We start from the raw sequence: 19,215 nt of genomic DNA, 5'->3' as shown, positions 1-19,215 counted from the left end.
CGGGTAGCCGGGATTACAATCCCGAGCTCCATGAGGGATGACCCGATGCTTCGTTATGAGAGCATAGGACTGCAAAGTCTTTGTGGGAGGCTGTGAAGTTCCGTATGGAGGGACTTCCACCACAAGAGGCCGCCAGCTCGGACTCACTTTTGACGGTTATAAGATGCGCCGGTCACACCATGAGGCGCATATAACCATCATGTCAAACATGATTAGTGAGTTGAGCGCATGTGGGCGCCGAAGAGCGATGAGGAGCAAGTCTCCGATCATCAAGTCATTGCCAAAGACTTGGGAGCATATGAAGATCTTCTTGACTCATGCTGATGAGGTCAAGACTTTCGATCAAGCTGCCAGCACCTTGAGCTTGATGAGGATCGGATGTTGGCCGATACCCCTCAACGATGTGTTTTCTGCTGAGCTAGCACTAGTAAGAGTGCGGGCTTCAAGCGCAAGAGAGAGAAGCTCAACCTCGGCGGTCCAAGCAAAGTAACCGGGTGGGAACAAAACAAGAGTGGGCCAGCGTTCAAGGGGGACTAGTGCGGCAGAAGAAATCGGCTTTGATTTGCTTCAAGTGCCGGCCTGGTCATTTTGCTCGTGATTGCACTGAGCAAGAGGTATGTCGTGTGTTATACCTCATCTTGTTATGTAACAAGTTCTACTATGCTTGCTGAACTAAATCCTTTGTGGATTGTTGATTCGAGTGCGGCAACACATAACAAGGGAACGCTCGAGCTTCGTGGAATACCGTCGTATTCAAGAGGAAGCAAAGGATAACGATGGGGAACAGCTCAAGCGTGGAGGTTCATGGCATAGGCACATGCAAATTAGTTTTGCGAGGTGGCCGGATGTCTGTTACTCCATGATGTCTTGTATGCTCCAGACATTCGGCGAAATCTTGTTTCGGTTATTTATCTTTTAAGACATGGTTTTAGAATTGTATTTGAAAACAATTCTTTGGTTTTGTATCTGGTGATACGGTTTATGGTTATGGTTTTCTTGATAATGGTTTCATTGTATTGGATACAATTGATTATTCATTTAATTCTAGTAATGCTTTTGTTTGCCAAAATCTTTGTGTATTGATTCTAATTTGTGGCATGCTAGACTAGGACATATTGGCTTAGATAGGATGAACAGGTTGGCAAGAGAAGGTCTCTTAGGCCAAGGTTCACTATCTGATTTGCCAACCTGTGAGTCATGTCTAGCGGGAAAGCAACTAGAAAACCATTTAAAAGGCTTTGAGAGCCTCTCTTCCTTTAGAACTTATCCATTCGGATGTGTGTGGACCCATGAATGTGCATACTAGAAAAGGACGTCATATTTCATCACATTCATAGATGACTATACAAGGTATGGTCACGTTTATCTAATTTCTCATAAGTCGAAGCTCTGGAATGTTTTAAGAAATTCATGAGCTTGGTTGAGAATCGGTTAGATAAAAGGATTAAAACTCTTAGAACGGATAGAGGTAGAGAGTATCTCTCCGATATGTTCAAAGGGTTATGTGATGAAAAGGGGATATCTAGACAACTTACTATTCCGGGGACTCCACAGCAAAATGGGGTTGCTGAGAGGAGGAATAGAACCTTGCTAGACATGGTGAGATCCATGATGGCGCGAGCAAATCTACCCATCTCTTATTGGGGAGATGCTTTGCTTGACTGCGGCCTATATCCTCAACGAGTTCCAACCAAATCGGTTCCTTCCACACCATATGAGTTGTGGACCGGAAGGAAGCCGATTTGAGTTACTTGCGCGCATGGGGATGTGCAGCATATGTTCACTCTACTTCTCACCAATATGGAAAGCTTGGACCCGGAGGAAGAAAGTGTATCTTTGTGAGATATTCCGAACCCTCAAAGGGCCATGTCTTCATTGGACTAGATGAGAATGAGAGGAAACGGAACTTGAGTCTAGGGATGCAACATTCTTGGAGAATGATTTTCCATCTCTTTCAGGAGTTAACAAAGAATCATCGGAATTCTTTGAGATACAAGATAGTGGTCTTGTCACTCCAGGGATTCGATTCTGGATAATGAACCCGGGTTCATCCGAGAAGATCCTAGTGGGAGTGGGAGTGCAGATGTGATAGCTACCTTAGACGGTGAGCAATCGACATGCACTTGCGCCGTAGTAGGCGCGGGCTAGTTCCTCGTCGACGTTTCGACATAGAGGATGAAGCCTACATGGTAACTCCTGAAGAGATTGGCTGTGAGATGATTTCAGTCGATGAGCATGAACCAAAGAGCGTGCGGAAGCTCTTGCGGGGTCAAGCTCAAAGGAATGGTTAAAAGCAATAAAGGAAGAGTTGGAGTCGATGAAAGTTAATCATGTCTGGGACTTGGTTGACTTGCCGCCGAGCCGAAAGGCGATTGGGAACAAGTGGGTTCTCAAGATCAAAAGAAAGGCGGATGGATCTATTGAGAGATTCAAGGCTCGTTTAGTGGCTAAGGGCTACACCCAACGAGAGGGCGTTGATTATGAGGAAACTTTTTCCCCTGTGGTTAGGTTTGCCTCAATTCACCTCATACTAGCCATTGTTGCTCGGTTGGACTTGGAGCTTTATCGGATGGATGTAAAACTGCTTTTCTCAATGGAGAACTTGAGGAAGAGATCTATATGGATCAACCTCAAGGCATTGAAGCACATGGACTTGAGCGCAAAGTGTGCAAGCTTAAGAAGTCCATATATGGCTTAAAGCAAGCATCTAGGCAGTGGAATGTGCGCTTCCACCAAGCTATGATGGAAAATGGTTTTTCCATGCTTGAGGAAGACCACCGTGTTTACACCAAGAGATCCGATAATAATTATGTCATTCGACACCGTCGTAGATGACATACTTATGGCTAGCAATAGCAAGGAGCTATTGGAAACCATTCAGAAATGGTTGTCCTCCGTATTTGATATGAAGGACATGGGTGAAGCAAGCTATGTGCTTGGTGTCAAGATTGTCAGAAATAGGCAAAAGAGATTACTGGGTTTATCTCAAGAGACCTATATTGACAATGTCTTGACGAGATACCAAATGCTCCTCGCAAACCAATTGATACTCCGGTGGAGAAGGGTTTGCATTTGAGCCTTGATATGGGTCCTAAGACTCCAGAGGAGAAAACCAAGATGGAAAGAGTTCCATATTCCGGTGCGGTGGGTAGCCTTATGTCGCTATGATGTGTACTAGGCCGGATATTTGTTATGCGGTGGGTTTGGTTAGTCGATACCAATCAAACCCGGGCATAGAGCACTGGAAAGCGTCAAGAGGATATTGAGATATCTCGGAGGAACGAGTAACTACATGTTGTGTTACCAAGGATCGGATTTGCGGTTAGTTGGCTATAGTGATGCCGACTGGGCTGGAGACATCGATGAGCGCAAATCAACCTCCGGATATGCTTTCTTGCTGAATGGCGGGGCCATTTCGTGGTGTAGCAAGAGCGAGGCTTGTATATCCCTCTCGACCATGGAAGCGAGTATGTGGCATGCTCAGCTGCGGTTCAAGAGGCTGTTTGGTTAAGGAGATTCCTTCGACATCTGGGATTGTGATGACATCCAAAGAGGCTGCCCTTGTCTCTGTGATAGTCGGCGCTCTTAGCTATGTCAAGGACCCCAAGTATCATGGGAAGACCAAACATATACAATTGAGATATCACTTTGTTAGAGACATTACATCAAGAAAGAAAGTTGTACTTAAGCACATATCTACTAGTTTGATGGTAGCTGACCCTCTTACCAAACCTATAGCCAAGGATGTTTTTATTTCTCATGTAAAATCCTTGGGCTTGCGTAGATTGTGACTTATTTTGTCTGAGACTTTCTTATTAATGAATAATATGAGTTCATTCCAGCATTTTTATTATTCACTTTCGTGTGATTGTGTTTCTTCTAGCATAAAACAACATATGTCAATAGGCAAGAGAATGGCTCACTCACACGAGCATTCGCCTCTGGCGCCTTGGAGGCGGCAGAGATGAGGCGGTTGTGAATGACTTTGTGTAGGTCAATTCATAATCATGATGTCGCCTTGATTTGGAATCAAGATGAGTTTCTCTATTGTGAAGAGAATCGACATGAATGTTCCCACTATTCATGTTGCCTATATGAGCAGTGCGAGTACTTTATGTGGCGCTAGGGTGGCGACAATAAAGTAACTCGGGTTAGGCGCAAGGGGTTGCGCTGGACTAAGACCTGTATGGTGTTGAGATGGACATCGTTCTATTGTATATAGAATGCTCCACCATAGCACATATATCATACTATGTGTGCTTAGCGATCATTGGAAATGAGAGGATGGATCCCTGCTCCTCTCATTGTGTGAGTCCTGGACCTTATGGTCCATTAGTGTTCTTAGTGACTTTCGCGACATCATGAAACGAAGGGTTGATGTGGCTCTTTGGGGTGTTACCTATGGTCATGATAGATTCGACCTAAAGGGGCACTACCGGGAAAGGAGTCAATCCTAAGTGTAGTGATGGTCGGCGAAAGGAAAGGTTTGATTCAACTGCACCCTAAAAGTGTTTCTTGCGCCCTGTATGTGTTACGGTAGTGAACATTTAAGGACAAGAAGGTGATCTCTCGGAGGGATCGAGATACCTTTAGTCCGGTGAGTTTGAATAAACCTAGGACACCGTGTTATACTAATGATTATTTGATTTGTTTCTATGGTGATGTGCCATTCGGCCTCGGAAGGTTTCTGTTTGGGGCTCACGCGTGCGGGTATATCACCGGTCGCACAACCCATTTTGCCGGTATGACTTGTGGATATTGTGTCGGGACACGGGTGGTCTATGTTCTGGATACATAGTGAAGAGATCAATATATATGTATATCGGGATATGCATGTGTGTCGGACACAAGAGGTCTATGTATCGGGATACATAGCGGAGAGTTGAATGTGTATATCGGGATATACAAGTGTGTCCGGACACATTGAAGATTACACTTGCCCTTGTGCAAGTGGGAGCTGTTGGAATTTATTAATTTGATTAATAAATTAAATGCCCAAGGGCAATATTGGAAACTCACTATTAGGGCGGTTACAAAATAGGTTATATATTTTAGTAACCACCGCATTGTGGCAAGTACGAGTAATTCTTCGCGAGCGAATCTCGGACGGCGGCTCCATCTCTCTCCCCTCTCTCTAGAATCGCGGCTTAGATTTTCTTCTTTGCTAGTATTTGATCTTCATTCCATTAATCCGGCATTTGGGTTGTGGATATTATTCCCTTTCCGTGATTGGGAATCTCGCCGGTAAACCTTTGGTGGTGGCGAGCGTGGATCTAAACTTCCCGTGAATACTTCAAGTAGGAAAGCGTTCGGGTAAGGAATTTTTCCCCATCAATTAATTGATTGAATTACTTTTGCCCAAAAAAAAATTTCTGGATGATATTTTTGGGAGAAATAAATAACATTTTTTTTTTATTAAAAAAACATTTTTTATTTTATTAAAAAAGCTTGTTTTTTTTTTTTTTTTTTTTTGGGGAGAAAAAAAAAAAAAAGAGGGGGGGGGGGGGTGATGGGTTGTGTGTGTCTCTTTCCTCTCTTTGGGGGGAAAAATTTTGGGGGGGGCCCTTTTGTGTTTGGGGCTGTCCTTTTGTTTTCAATTCTTAATAGTAGGGAACGTCTATAATTGATTTTTTTCTTCCAAAAGTAGTAGATGTAATTGGTTTCAAATACAGGGGTTCTTCATGTAATTTTTACAAAAAAACCATTTAAAAAGCTTTCTTAGGTCCTTTTTCCCCTCCTAATCAAGGAAAGGTATCTAAATAAAAAGAAATAGGGGTATTTTTGAGGTTTGGAATCAAATTAATTGAGGGTAATTTAATGTTTTAAAGATACTTTGAGATTTTATTGGAAGGTAATGTGGAATTTAAACTAAAATATTTTTTTAATATAGGATAATTTTAGATTTTAGAAAAATATATAATCCAAAAAATTTTGATTGGTAAAAGGTGATTTAAGTGTCATTTGATTATCTGGGAGGTTGGTGGAAAATTTATCCAGTCCATTTTCTTGTCAGAAATGGATTATTCATTTTGCTGAAGATACATAATATCTGTCCCAACGTCACATCAAATAATTGAAATTTGTCTGTAAGTCATATCTAAGAATTGTGATTAAATTTAAATGGATGTGAAGCTTTATAAATCTATTTTGACTTGATGTTGAGACACGTATAAAATTTATTTTCCAATTTTAGAATTTCAATAAGTTTGGAATTTCATAAACCCACTTCAATTTTAGCGAACAACCTTTGGTACTCGATGGATGTTCAAGATTTCTTTGTTGTCTGCTTGATCGTCGTCGCGACTCCTTTTGTTCTGAATCTTCTCATACCGAAGTCCTCTTCTTTTCTCACCACAACACCAACCTCTCTTGATAACATAAGTTTTCAAAATTCGATCTTCTGCCAAATCCTGGCACGAAACGCTTCTGAAGATAATTCTTCCTTTGCATCTCGCCGTAATGCTCGGAGCAAGAGCTGTATTGGAGGACGATACAGTCTTTTTCGCTGATAAATTGGTAAAGACCACACACGTGACACGACCACAATCTCTGGTTGTATGTGGGAAGCAATTCGGAGAGCTATCATATGAGTGGAAGTGATGAAAGGGTTTTCGCTTGATCCAACCCCAAGAACCTAAGTTTCATCGGCTAATAATTTGAATTGAATTTTCTCTGATTTTTTTAGAAGGCCCAATGCATCACCTTAAGCTCAAATTACATCAAAAACAGCATATGAATAAAAGAATCGAATGTTGTAAATATGTTTAAAACTTAATATTATTTTATATAAATATATGTTTTAATTGTGTCTTTTATCCAATGGTTTTATTTAGTCCCACATCGAGTTGAGAGGATCTGATTATATGGTTTATATATAGTAAGGGTTCATGTAATATTAATTTATGTCAAGCTTGAATCCTGTTGTGACCTTGCCATGATTATATAGATTTATTAATTAATTGACTTGGGATTTGGGCCTTGATCCGGAAGGTCCATTTTGTCATGGGTCCTATTTTGGAAAACCTACTGTTGGGTGAAAATGTGGAGATGCCATTAGAGAGACACTCTCTTGCAGGGAGGTCATTTTGTCATGGGTCCTATTTTGGAAAGCCTACTGTTGGGTGAAAATGTGGAGATGCCATTAGAGAGACACTCTCTTGCAGGGAGGTTAACTGGATAGGTACCTTCCTAAAGGGAGTTGAGCTGAGGTACCCTCACAAAGAGAGGTGACCTTACCCTTTCACCCCGGAGATGCCATTAGAGAGACACTCTCTTGCAGGGAGGTCATTTTGTCATGGGTCCTATTTTGGAAAGCCTACTGTTGGGTGAAAATGTGGAGATGCCATTAGAGAGACACTCTCTTGCATGGAGGTTAACTGGATAGGTACCTTCCTAAAGAGAGTTGAGCTGAGGTACCCTCACAAAGAGAGGTGACCTTACCCTTTCACCCCCAAAGCCTTTGGGGCCTATTTTCGTGTTCATTCTTTACACTGATTTGACTCTCTCTCTCTCTCTCTCTCTCTCTCTCTCTCTGTTGTTATTCTGTTAAGCAGTGAACATAGCCTGATTACACATTAAATAACCTTTCTGGGGTGACCTTAAAGGTTTGGGCTGACTGATCTTGGGGTGAAGACACTATAGAACCCGTATTGCACAAATCGGGGTGTCTAAAAACCTTAAAGAAAGTACCTTTGATACGTTTTAGCTCTCAACAAATATTGTGAGAACAAGCGTTCAAGTGTTTGTGCAGATTCCTCTACCGATTTCAACAAGTTTAAGGTATTTATTATTTTTCTATTATGGCTACTGACAACACCACTGAAGTAGTCAACACAATCGTTGGAAAAGAGACCAAGATGAAGGACTCTACAAACGTAAATGCACATGAGAAAGTCACTAAGAATAGCACTCCTCTTCCATCTTTGCAAGCTTCGCAACCAACAACCGGAAAGTTAGATTTTGACAAAATCGAACAGTTCAAAGGTGAGAACTTTAAATGTTGGAAGCAAATGTTGTATTTTGCACTTATGGAAGTTGGGATAGCATTTGTGCTGAATGAACCCCAACCTGATAAGTCAAGTGATCCTTCATTTGATCAGAAAACGATCGAATGGTTCACCTGGGATTTCAAATGTAAGAATCGCATTCTAAATGCGTTGTCAAACAAGTTATACAATGTGTATAGCTCTTATGAATTTGCTTATGAAATCTGGGAGGCATTAGTCAAGAAATATACTCTTGAGGATGTCGACAACTTAAGGTTTGTGGTTGAAAACTTTCTGGAGTTTATGATGGTCGATGGGATTAGCATCTTCGACCAAGTAGACAAGTATCAAGTGTTGGTGGGGAATCTGGCAAAAGAGAATATCATTCTGCCAGATGCCTTTGTGACCAGTGCCTTGATATACAAGCTTCCTTCCTCTTGGAGTGCCTTCAAGGTTTTAATGAAACAAAAGAGGAAGGACTGGGCTTTTGACAGTGTTGTGGTTCGGATCAAAATAGAAGAGAGGAACCGACTTAGGAACGAACCTAGTAGCTCCAATAAGCCTAATGCCAACTTGATAGAGACCGAACAGAAAAAGAAATCTAATAAGTCTCTGAAATCCAACCAAGATGTTAGCTTCAAAAAGAAGAAGAGAGCATGCTTCAAATGTGGAAACCTGAGCATTACATAAAAGGTTGCAGGGTAAAAAAGAAAGGAGGATCAAAGAAAGCAAGGGCTAATTTGATTGACACTGAGATCTACACTGCAATGATAACAGAGGCTTTTGTGGTTGAAAAGTCAACATCTTAGGTGATAGATACGGGTGCTACCCGGCACATTTGTGGAGATAGGAGCTTCTTTTCCAAGTACTCTGATGCTGCTAACAAGATCTTCATGGGAAATTCTCAACCAGCTAATGTAATCGGAAAAGGACAAATCACCCTAAAGCTTACCTCTGGAAAAATTCTGAAGTTGGAGAATGTCCTCTATGTACTAGATATAAGGCGAAATCTGATCTCTGGTCCGCTCTTGAATAAAGCTGGGTTCAAATTGTCTTTTGAAGGAGACAAATCAGTTCTCTTGAAAGATGATGTATTTATTGGAAAAGGTTATCTAAATGATGGCCTATTTGCATTGAATATTACTGAATTAATAAATACTTCTGATTCTGCTTATGTTCTTGATTCTTTTGATTTATGGCATGGTAGACTAGGTCATAGTAGTGCTCCTTATATATCTCAATTATGTAAGTTGAGAATTATACATAGTGTTAAACCACCACTGACTAAATGTCAAATTTGTGTTGAGGCTAAGTTTAAAAAGAAACCTCATAAGTCAGTGGATAGGAAAACGAATTTGCTAGAACTAGGCTTAGTGATTTATGTGACTTCAAATCACAAGAATCAAGAGGTGGTAATAGGTATGTTATCACCTTTATAGATGACTGTTTTAGATATACTATAATATATCTACTGAAATCTAAGAATGAGGCCTGCAATGCCTTTCTGGCTTATAAAGCATAAGTATAGAATCAACTTGGAAGAAAGATTAAAAGGCTAAGGACTGACAGAGGGTTAGAATATTTCAGCCTTAGTAAATTCTTTGAAGAGAATGTCATTATTCATAAAACCACTGCCCCATATCAACCAGAATCTAATGGGATAGCAGAACGAAAAAATCGTTCATTAAAAGAGATGATGAATGCAATGTTAATCAGTTCTGACTTGCCACTTGACTTGTGGGGGGATGCAATATTAACTTCGTGTTAGGTTTTAAACATAATTCCCCACAGGAAGACTGGAATGATACCATATGAAAAATGGTATTTAAGGAAACCAAGTGTGAAACACTTGAGAACATGGGGTTGTTTTGGTCAAAGTGGCCATTCCAGAACCTAAGAAGCGAAAAGTTGGTCCTAAAACCATTGACTGTGTGTTTTTAGGATATGCAACACATAGTTCTGCATACCGTTGCATGGTTATAAGAACCATTGAAGCTTTTTGTGAGGAAAATTCAATAATTGAGACAAGGGATGCTGAATTCTTTGAAAAATTATTTCCTTTTAATAGACTTGATAGTGAGTCTGGAAGTAGTAGTTTGAATTATGGAAATGATTTGGCTACAACCACTGATTTACCTCAAGAATTGACACAAGACAGTGGAAATGAGATAATATTGACTCCAAGTGGAAATGAGAATCTTATACGAAAAAGCAAAAGACAAAGGAAAGTTAAATTTTCAGCTGATGAGTGGATAGTCTATCTTATAAACAATGACCCTCTCACATATAGTGATGCAATTACTTCTCCGGATGTTGTCTTTTGGAAGGAAGCTATAAGGAGTGAACTAGATTCCATTATAGCTAACCACACTTGGGAATTGGTAGATCTTCCTCAAGGTTCAAAGGTGTTAGAAACCAAGTAGATACTTCGAAAGAAATTGAAACCTGATGGAGTAACAACCCCCATATTTTTAACCCAGGATCCGTATTGCAGGTCCGAGAACCCGAAGGTCTAGTCGAGTAAATTTGTGGAGTGTTCAGATAAAAGTCCATGATCCATACTCTGAACCCATGGATCTGGATTCTCTAACTGAAGAGCCTGCCTTGCTTGGTAGTTGGACTTTTAGAAGGCAAGTGATGTCTGGAGATGTCTGGAATGAAGGTAAGATCTCCCCCATGTCTTCTTTAGGGTTAGGTTGTACTTGGACATCAACCCCCCCTAGCAAAGCACCCTTGTATAGCAAAATACATGGGGGTGGTTGCTAGTGGTGGTTGATTGAACCAAGCGACCACCTAGTTCTGGTTGAGGGATTTTGCCCTATTTTGCCCCTAACTCCTATAAATAGTAACCCTCGCCTATTTTACGAATATTTTATTCGGGATTACCGTTTTTGGAGGTTAGACAGCTTGTGGAGAAGTGCTGGAAGCAGATTTGAAGTGTTGTTCGAGTCCCAGTAGGTTCTATTGTCATTCATAGTTGATCTGGTTGAGGTAAGTGATTCCTTGTTCACTCATGCTTCACCACTTGCTATGATAAAAGTAGATTGGTGTTTCCCTTTGGTTGTTATTGATCCTTCTATTGCACTGCCTACCTTTTTGTTAATCTTGGTGAGATCACATCCGAAAACGAAACCCTGCTTTCATGAAAAGGGCTGATCTAATCAAGAGGGAGGTTTTTGGATAACCAATTTGATGTCTTTGCTTAGGTTTAGTATCACCTATGGTTATGGGAGTAATAGATTTGAGATTCGGACTATGATCATTCAAAATTTGGATTGAAAACGGATGATCAGATGCCTGAGTTTTGGATTGAAACTCTCTGTTTTTGGGGAGGTCACTAGTGGCGGTCGCTCAACCTAAGCGACCGGCCCAAGCGACCGGCTGGTTTCCAGTGACCAATTGACTTCTGGTTTTGATCCGATTTGAAGCATTTCGGCCACAAACAGGGATGCTATCATATCTTGGTCGATGGCTGGTCGAACTATCAGTCGACCAAAGCTTGATAGTAATGGGCATAATTGAGGATTTGGCCCGAAACTGATCTTCCGGTGCTCCGATCGACACGAAATTTGGAGGGCGTGATTATGGCAATATGGGGACATTACACACAAAGAATTATCACAATCCAACGGTCCAATTGTGAATACCCAAATTGAAACCCTATGTTTTATATGCTAAACATCATGTATTGAATTGGGATTGATTGCAATAGTAAGAATTGATGGGGAATCGATCAAGGGAATGGTAAGAACTAAATTGGAATCATGAATTCACAGTAATTTAGACTTAGCATACAACTACATATCGGTTTTTAAATCAAGGATAGGTTGAAATGAAGGGAAGCAAAGCAATGCAATGTAATCAATCTTAATGGGGTATATCATAGCAATAGTGGGGTGATAATCATGGAATTGAAAGGGGGAAACTCATGGTTAAGTGTTTGCAAGGTTGCAACACTTCAACCATGGTCTTAAGATCATAAATTGATAGAATAATGAGTAGATTAGAAGGAGAATAAGAGGAATCATACCTTGAGTTGATGATTGAGGTGGAAAACTAATGATTGGAGTCAAGGATCTTCACAAACACCAAGGAAGGCCCAAGAGAGTGTCACTTTTCATTCTCTCGAGTGCCAATGATTGGGGTAGACCTTCATTCACGAGTTCCAAAAAGGTAGGGTCAAAATGGTAAGTGATTTTGTGAATTTTCGAATTTCATTACTACAAGTCGACTGGCTGGTCGACTGTCAGTCGACCAAGCAGTCGAACAAGGCTTGACAACAACTTCAATAGTGGATTTGGAAGGCCAGATAGATCCGAATTGAGTTGGGTTTTCTCCTACAAGTCAATCAACAAGTCTAGTATCAAGAAATACCTTTGGATTGAGCACGAGGGTTCAATAGGTGCTTCAACTAATTCAATCTTCTTCGATGCGCAGACTTTCACTAAACACTGACAATGTGCTCAAGTAAGGGGCATCATTGTCAATGTCCATAGGCTCTGGATCAAGCATCGAATCTTCAACTACGAGGGCCCACAAGTCTCTTCTACCTCCATTTCGGGTCTTCGGACCTGCAACAGTACAAAATCTGGGCCGGGTCAGGGTTAGGATAAGGCCGGATTTTATAGAGGAGACCCTAGCTTAGGCCCTTTTCTGTCATTCTGGAACTTGGACATGTTATGTTAACTTTTATGGATTTACTCTTTGATACTGGGTTTGTAACTTAACTTAATTAACCACTTTTCGCTGCTACTGAGGGAGTGACTTCTGATCGCTCTCTCTCTCTTTTGAGATTACCTTTATATATACTTGATACCTTATGAATTTCCGCACTCTGATTTGGTTATCTATTTCTTATTCATTTTGATCTAGTTATTACTTGCTTAAAACATTGATTATATTGTTCATGATTATGTTATCATGTATGTGGGAAGCATGGCTGCTTGATCCTTGATCCTCGGGCTGTGGATCACATTCCCGGGTATGCCAGATAGGGTACCGGCTGGGTGGATGTGACACCAATAGCGGTAGCCAGTTCGTAAGGGTTCTCATTCCTAGGTTGCGAAGTATATTGAATTGAGTTGGTTGGTGCCATAGGGGATGTATCTGGACTTCATGTAGTATGTTACCAGTATGACCTTGCTTTGGATTAGAAACCTCGACATGCGCCAGTACTCATGCCAATGGTCGTGGTGAGAGAGTGTTTACTTAACCCCAGAGCCAAGTGTGGACTTTCCATTTTACCCAAGATCCCTACAGAGGTAACCAGTCCTTGCCAGATCAGAGTGACAGACCTACCCAGAGGAGGGCTGGTGTATATCTTAAAGCATGTCAACTGTTAGAGACTTGCATAGCTAGATCTTAGCAGCATTCATACTTTGCACTCATACATATCATATATGCATTTCTGATTGGTTGGACATATGGATGGGAATTGGTATTGTTCTTACTAAGTTCTCTAGAACTCATTCCTTTATTTGTATATGTTTTATTAGCCTGCGTAGATGGAGGATATGTGTCGGAAGATGGATTGGTTTCCTATGAAGGAACCTTCCCATATGAAGAAGATGTAACAACCCCCGTATTTCTAACCCGAGACCCGTATTGCAGGTCCGAGAACCCAAAGGTCTAGTCGGGTAAATTTGTGGAGTGTTCGGATAGAAGTCCATGATCCATACCCTGAACCCATGGATTTGGATTCTCTATCTGAAGAGCCTGCCTTGCTTGGTAGTTGGACTTCTGGAAGTCAAGTGATGTTTGGAGATGTCCGGAATGAAGGTAAGATCTCCCCCCATCTCTTCTTTAGGGCTAGGTTGTACTTGGACATCAACCCCCTAGCAAAAGCACCCTTGTATGGCAAAATACATGGGGGCGGTTGCTAGTGGCGGTCGATCAAACCAAGCGACCGCCTAGTAAACAGTGACCAACTGACTTTTGGTTTTGATTCATTTTGATTCAATTGACTTATGCATTATTGTAACCCTGTATATAGGTGTTCTCTATTTGAAGAGAAAGTCTTATAATAGTTTACGGATTTCTTTTTACGGACGATTTATTTATGCAGGTAAGGACATTCAATCCTATCTTTATGAATAGACTTAAACATGCTAGTCCAGTGTCTGTTAGTATTAATATTTCATTATATATGCTATTGTAATCATGTTTCACATACTGATCTTGTTATATTACTGCTGTTTATCTTGTTCACATATACACTTTGCTTATTATGAATGTTATATACTGATGATGGTTAGTATGTGGTTCTGATGGGTGAGGTATTCCTTTGGGATATCTTAGCTTGGGATATCAGAAGGCTGTGGTATGGGACACATGCCTGCTGATGTCTCCAGACTTGTCATAACTATTTGATGACATGTTTAGATAGAGTCTAGAGTTGCATGGCTAGGTACCCCACATGCTATTACCCTTTCGGTAGGGGGATTGAAACCGGATGACCCGTGATAATAGTGATGTGACGTGACTGGTCCACTGTTAGTCATATAAATGGTAGGGTTGCATATGTTAGGGTTGGGCTCATGGACGTCCAAGGAACAGACCGGGTGTCGTGAGGAGTCATGAGAGCATTCCGCCCCAACAATATGTGGATGACCATAGGGTTATGGAATGAAGTCCAATAGCGGTAGCCAGTCCGTGAGGATTCTCATTCCTAGGTAGCGAAGGATACTGAACCGAGTTGGTTGGTGCCATAGGGGATGTATCTGGACTTCATGTAGACATGTTACCTGTATGACCTTGCATTGGATTAAAAACCCCGACATGCGCCAGTACTCATTACCAATGGTCGTGGTGAGAGAGTGTTGACTTAACCCCAGCCATGGTTTGAGAGCCAGGTGTGGACTTTTCATTTTGCCCAGGATCCCTACAGAGGTAACCAGTCCTTGCCGGATCAAAGTGACTAGACTTACCCAAAGGAGGGCTGGTGTATATCTTAAAGCATGTCAGCTGTTTGAGACTTGCATAGTTAGAATCATAGTATCATTCATACTTTGCACTCATTCATATCATATATGCATTGCTGATTTGTTGGATATTTGGATGGGAATTGTAATTGTTCTTACTGAGTTCTCTAGAACTCACTCATTTATTTGTATATGTTTTATTAGCTTGCACAGATGGAAGAAATGTGTCGGAAGATGGACTGGTTTCCTATGAAGGAACCTTCCCGTATGAAGAGGATGTGGCACCGTCAATGGGAAATGGAGATAGCCTGTGCAGGAGCTCATGCGAGTGCATGGAATGCGCTTATCGCACCTATTGATGGATAGAGACGAAAAGTGGTTAGACAGTTCACTCAGCGAATGGAGAAGAACTGGAGGACGCCTTTTCTTGAGATTCATGAGAAACATTATTTAGCCTTAGAAAAGGAAACTGGAAAGAAAATAATATAACTCTTTTTGATTGCTTCCGCTGAACCCGTATTCATTTTGACTTATTATTCTTTCATTTATTATTTTTATTGGAGTATTTGGACTCTTGTAATCCTTTAATTCATTTTTTGAACTGTTATTGCTCTTGATTATCTTTATTTGTATTTATTATTGTTGATAGACTAAAACGTGGATCCTATGACGGATCACTCCCACGAGTTGTCGGGCGGGTAACCGAGACCGATGGGTGGGGTGTAATAGGTATTGTTCTTACTGAGTTCTCCAGAACTCATTCATTTAATTGTATATGTTTTATTATCCTGCATAGATGGAAGAAATGTGTCAGAAGATGGATTGGTTTCCTATGAAGGAACCTTCCCGTATGAAGAAAATGTGGCACCGGCAATGGGAAATGGAGATACCTTGTGCGGGAGCTCTTGCGAGTGCATAAAATGCGTTTATCGCACCCATTGATGGGTGGAGGAGACAGGTTGCCAGGCATTTTGCTCAACGAATGGAGAAGAACTGGAGGACTCCTTTTTTTGAAATTCATGAAAAACATTACTTAGCTTTAGAGAAAGAAACTGGAAAGAAAATAATTTAATTCTTTTTTATTGCTTCCGCTGAACTCGTATTCTTTTGATTTATTATTCTTTCATTGATTATTTTATTGGAGTATTTGGACTCCTGTAATCCTTTAATTCATTAATTGAAATATTCTTGCTCTTGATTGTCTTTATTTGTATTTATTATTGTTGATAGACTAAAACCGTGGATCCTGTGATAGATCACTCCCACGGGTTGTCGGGCGGGTAACCGAGACCGGCGGGTGGGGTGTGATTGATGGTTCCTTAGATAAGTTTAAAGCCAGACTTATAGTCAAATGTTTTAGGCAAAAGAAAGACATAGATTACTTTGACACCTTTGCACTTGTAGCAAGAATAACCACTATGAGAGTTCTTATGGCGATTGCATCTATCTACAATTTGGTGATACACCAAATGGATGTAAAAACAACATTTCTAAATGGAGAATTGGAGGAAGAGATCTACATAAGACAACCAGAAGGTTATGTATCTCTTGGTCAACCTAATAAGGTTTGTAAGTTAGTTAAGTCACTGTATGGGTTGAAGCAAGCACCCAACCAATGGCATGAAAAATTTGATTCTGCTCTTATTTCCAAGGGTTTTAGTGTCAATGATTCTGAAAGGTGCTTATATAGTAAGTTTCATCAAGGGAAGGGTGCTCTTATTCTACTTTATGTAGATGACATGTTGATCATGGGAACAAGCCTAGAAATAGTTAATCAAACTAAGAAACTGCTATCGTCATTATTCGACACCAAAGATTTGGGCACTGCTGATGTAATTCTGGGAATTAGAATCATCAAAAAAGAAAGAGAAATTATACTCTCTCAAGCTCATTATGTGGAAAATGTGCTTAAGAAATTTGGTTTTTATGATTCTGGTTCGTTCAAAACTCCTTTAACTATAGAAAGTAATTTTCAGAAAAATGTTGGAGAACCAGTAAATCAGAAGAGATATTCATAGATTATTGGATCTGAGACTTATCTAATGAATTGTACTAGGCTAGATATTCCTCTAGCTGTTGGAAAATTGAGTAAGCATACTCATAATCCTGGTAAAGAGCACTGGCTTTGAATTGAAAGGTTACTTCGGCATCTTAAGGGTACTATGCATTATGGAGTTCACTATAGTGGAAATCCCTCTGTTTTGGATGGACACTGTGATGCTAATTGGATATCAGATTCAAGAGAAATACTAGCTACAAGTGGATATGTGTTTATGCTAGGTGGAGGAGCAATTTCATGGAAGTCAGTTAAGCAATCATGTGGAACATCTTCTACAATGGAAGCAGAATTTGTAGCTTTGGAAAAGGCTGGAAGTGAAGCTGAATGGCTTAGAAACATGATTGCAGATATTCCTCTAGGGCCCAAACCAATGCCACCTATATCACTGCACTGTGACAATAAAGTAGCTATAGGAAGGGCCAAGAATCGGGTATATAATGGAAAAAGAAGACACATACATCTTCGACATAATCTTGTAAGGCAATATATTGATGAAGGAACAATTGCAATTGATTACGTGAAATCAAAGGAAAATTTAGCTAATATGTTCACTAAAGCTATGCCTACAAGAGCTTTTAATGCATCACTTATGGGAATGGGATTAAGACCTGTGACATAGGTCATGTGATGGACACCCAACCTATGTGAAGAGGTTAAATCCTGAATTAGGTTCAAAGGGTAAGCAACGAAATCACTATATGACCTATTTGTACTACTATACCCATTCTAAATAATTATAGTAAAGTAGTACCACCATATCGTTGATAGGATGAGTGACTGACTCTTAATCAAGCGTAGATCACGAAATGTGGGGGTGTGTCAGATGTGGTGCACACCTAATGCTGACCTAAATAGATATAGAGGGTGAGGCCACCTTCAGTTGGAAATATTACACAGGTAAAGTTCCTTAAATATCTGTGAGACCAAGATTCGAGACAAGGCCGATAAAAATGTCTATTTTTCTCTATAAAGGGGTTGTTAAGAAGGTCGACCAATTGGATATGAATGGTGGAGTAGCCAGCTACACTGAAGAGGATATGTTCAAGAAGTCAGATTTCACTGGTACTCTGTAGCTTTCTTTATCAAATCTAGTGTAGATTCAAGTCCAAATGACATCTACAAGAAGTGTCCGACTGTGTCTAATGTGTTCACTGCTGCTTGGGTCTTTGTTCTTTGTATTTGAAGTTTTAACCATTGTGGGGGATTGTTGTAAATATGTTTAAAACTTAATATTATTTTATATAAATATATGTTTTAATTGTGTCTTTTATCCTATGGTTTTATTTAGTCCCACATCGGGTAACAGTCTGTAATAGTCTTCGGTCTTTCCCAATCAACAACTGCTTGTACCTTTTTGGAATCAACACAAATACCTTCAGCTGAAACCACATGGCCGAGAAATACTACCCTTTTGAGCCAAAAATCACACTTGCTAAACTTAGCATAAAGCTTCTTTTCTCATAGTCTTTGCCAAGTAAAATTTAAATGCCTTACATGCTCTTCTTCATTCTTCGAATAAGTCAGGATATCGTCGATGAAGACTATCACAAACTTATCGAGCACATCATGAAATACTCAGTTCATGAGGTCCATGAACACAGCAGAAGCATTAGTTAAACCGAAAGGCATGACTCTAAACTCATAATGTCCATACCTTGTTCTAAAAGCTGTCTTGAAAATATCACTTGACTTGACTTCACTTTCAACTGGTGATATCCAGATCTCAAGTCAATCTTTGAGAACACTGATGCACCTTTCAACTGATTGAAGAGATCATCTATCCTGGGCAGCGGATATCTATTCTTGATGGTCAACTTGTTCAACTCACAGTAATCAATGCATAGACGCATACTACCATCCTTCTTCTTAACAAACAAGATCGGAGCTCCCCAAGGTGATACACTAGGCTGTATAAAACCTCTATCTAAGAGCTCATTCAGCTGGTTTTGTAGTTCTTTAAGTTCAATAGGAGCCATTCTATATTGAGCTTTAGATACCGAAGTAGCTCCAGGGATCAAATCAATAGAAAATTCAACACCCCTATCAAGAGGCAGCCTTGACAAATCACCAGGAAAGACAACAACGAAGTCACAGACAACATTGACTTCTTCTATCTTCTTCTCTTCCTTAACCTTGCTTTCAGATTAAACATCTTTCACCAATGCACAGACTTGCATCAATGTGGTCAATGTCTTCTTACCAATTCTTCCTCTTTCACCTTGAAATTCAAAAACTGAACTTCCACAAATCT

This window comes from Hakea prostrata, chromosome 6, assembly GCF_041222555.1.
Source record: "Hakea prostrata isolate BN-2017 chromosome 6, UWA_Hpros_2, whole genome shotgun sequence".
Classification (NCBI taxonomy): Eukaryota; Viridiplantae; Streptophyta; class Magnoliopsida; order Proteales; family Proteaceae; genus Hakea; species Hakea prostrata.
Note: the sequence above shows the minus strand (reverse complement) of the source record.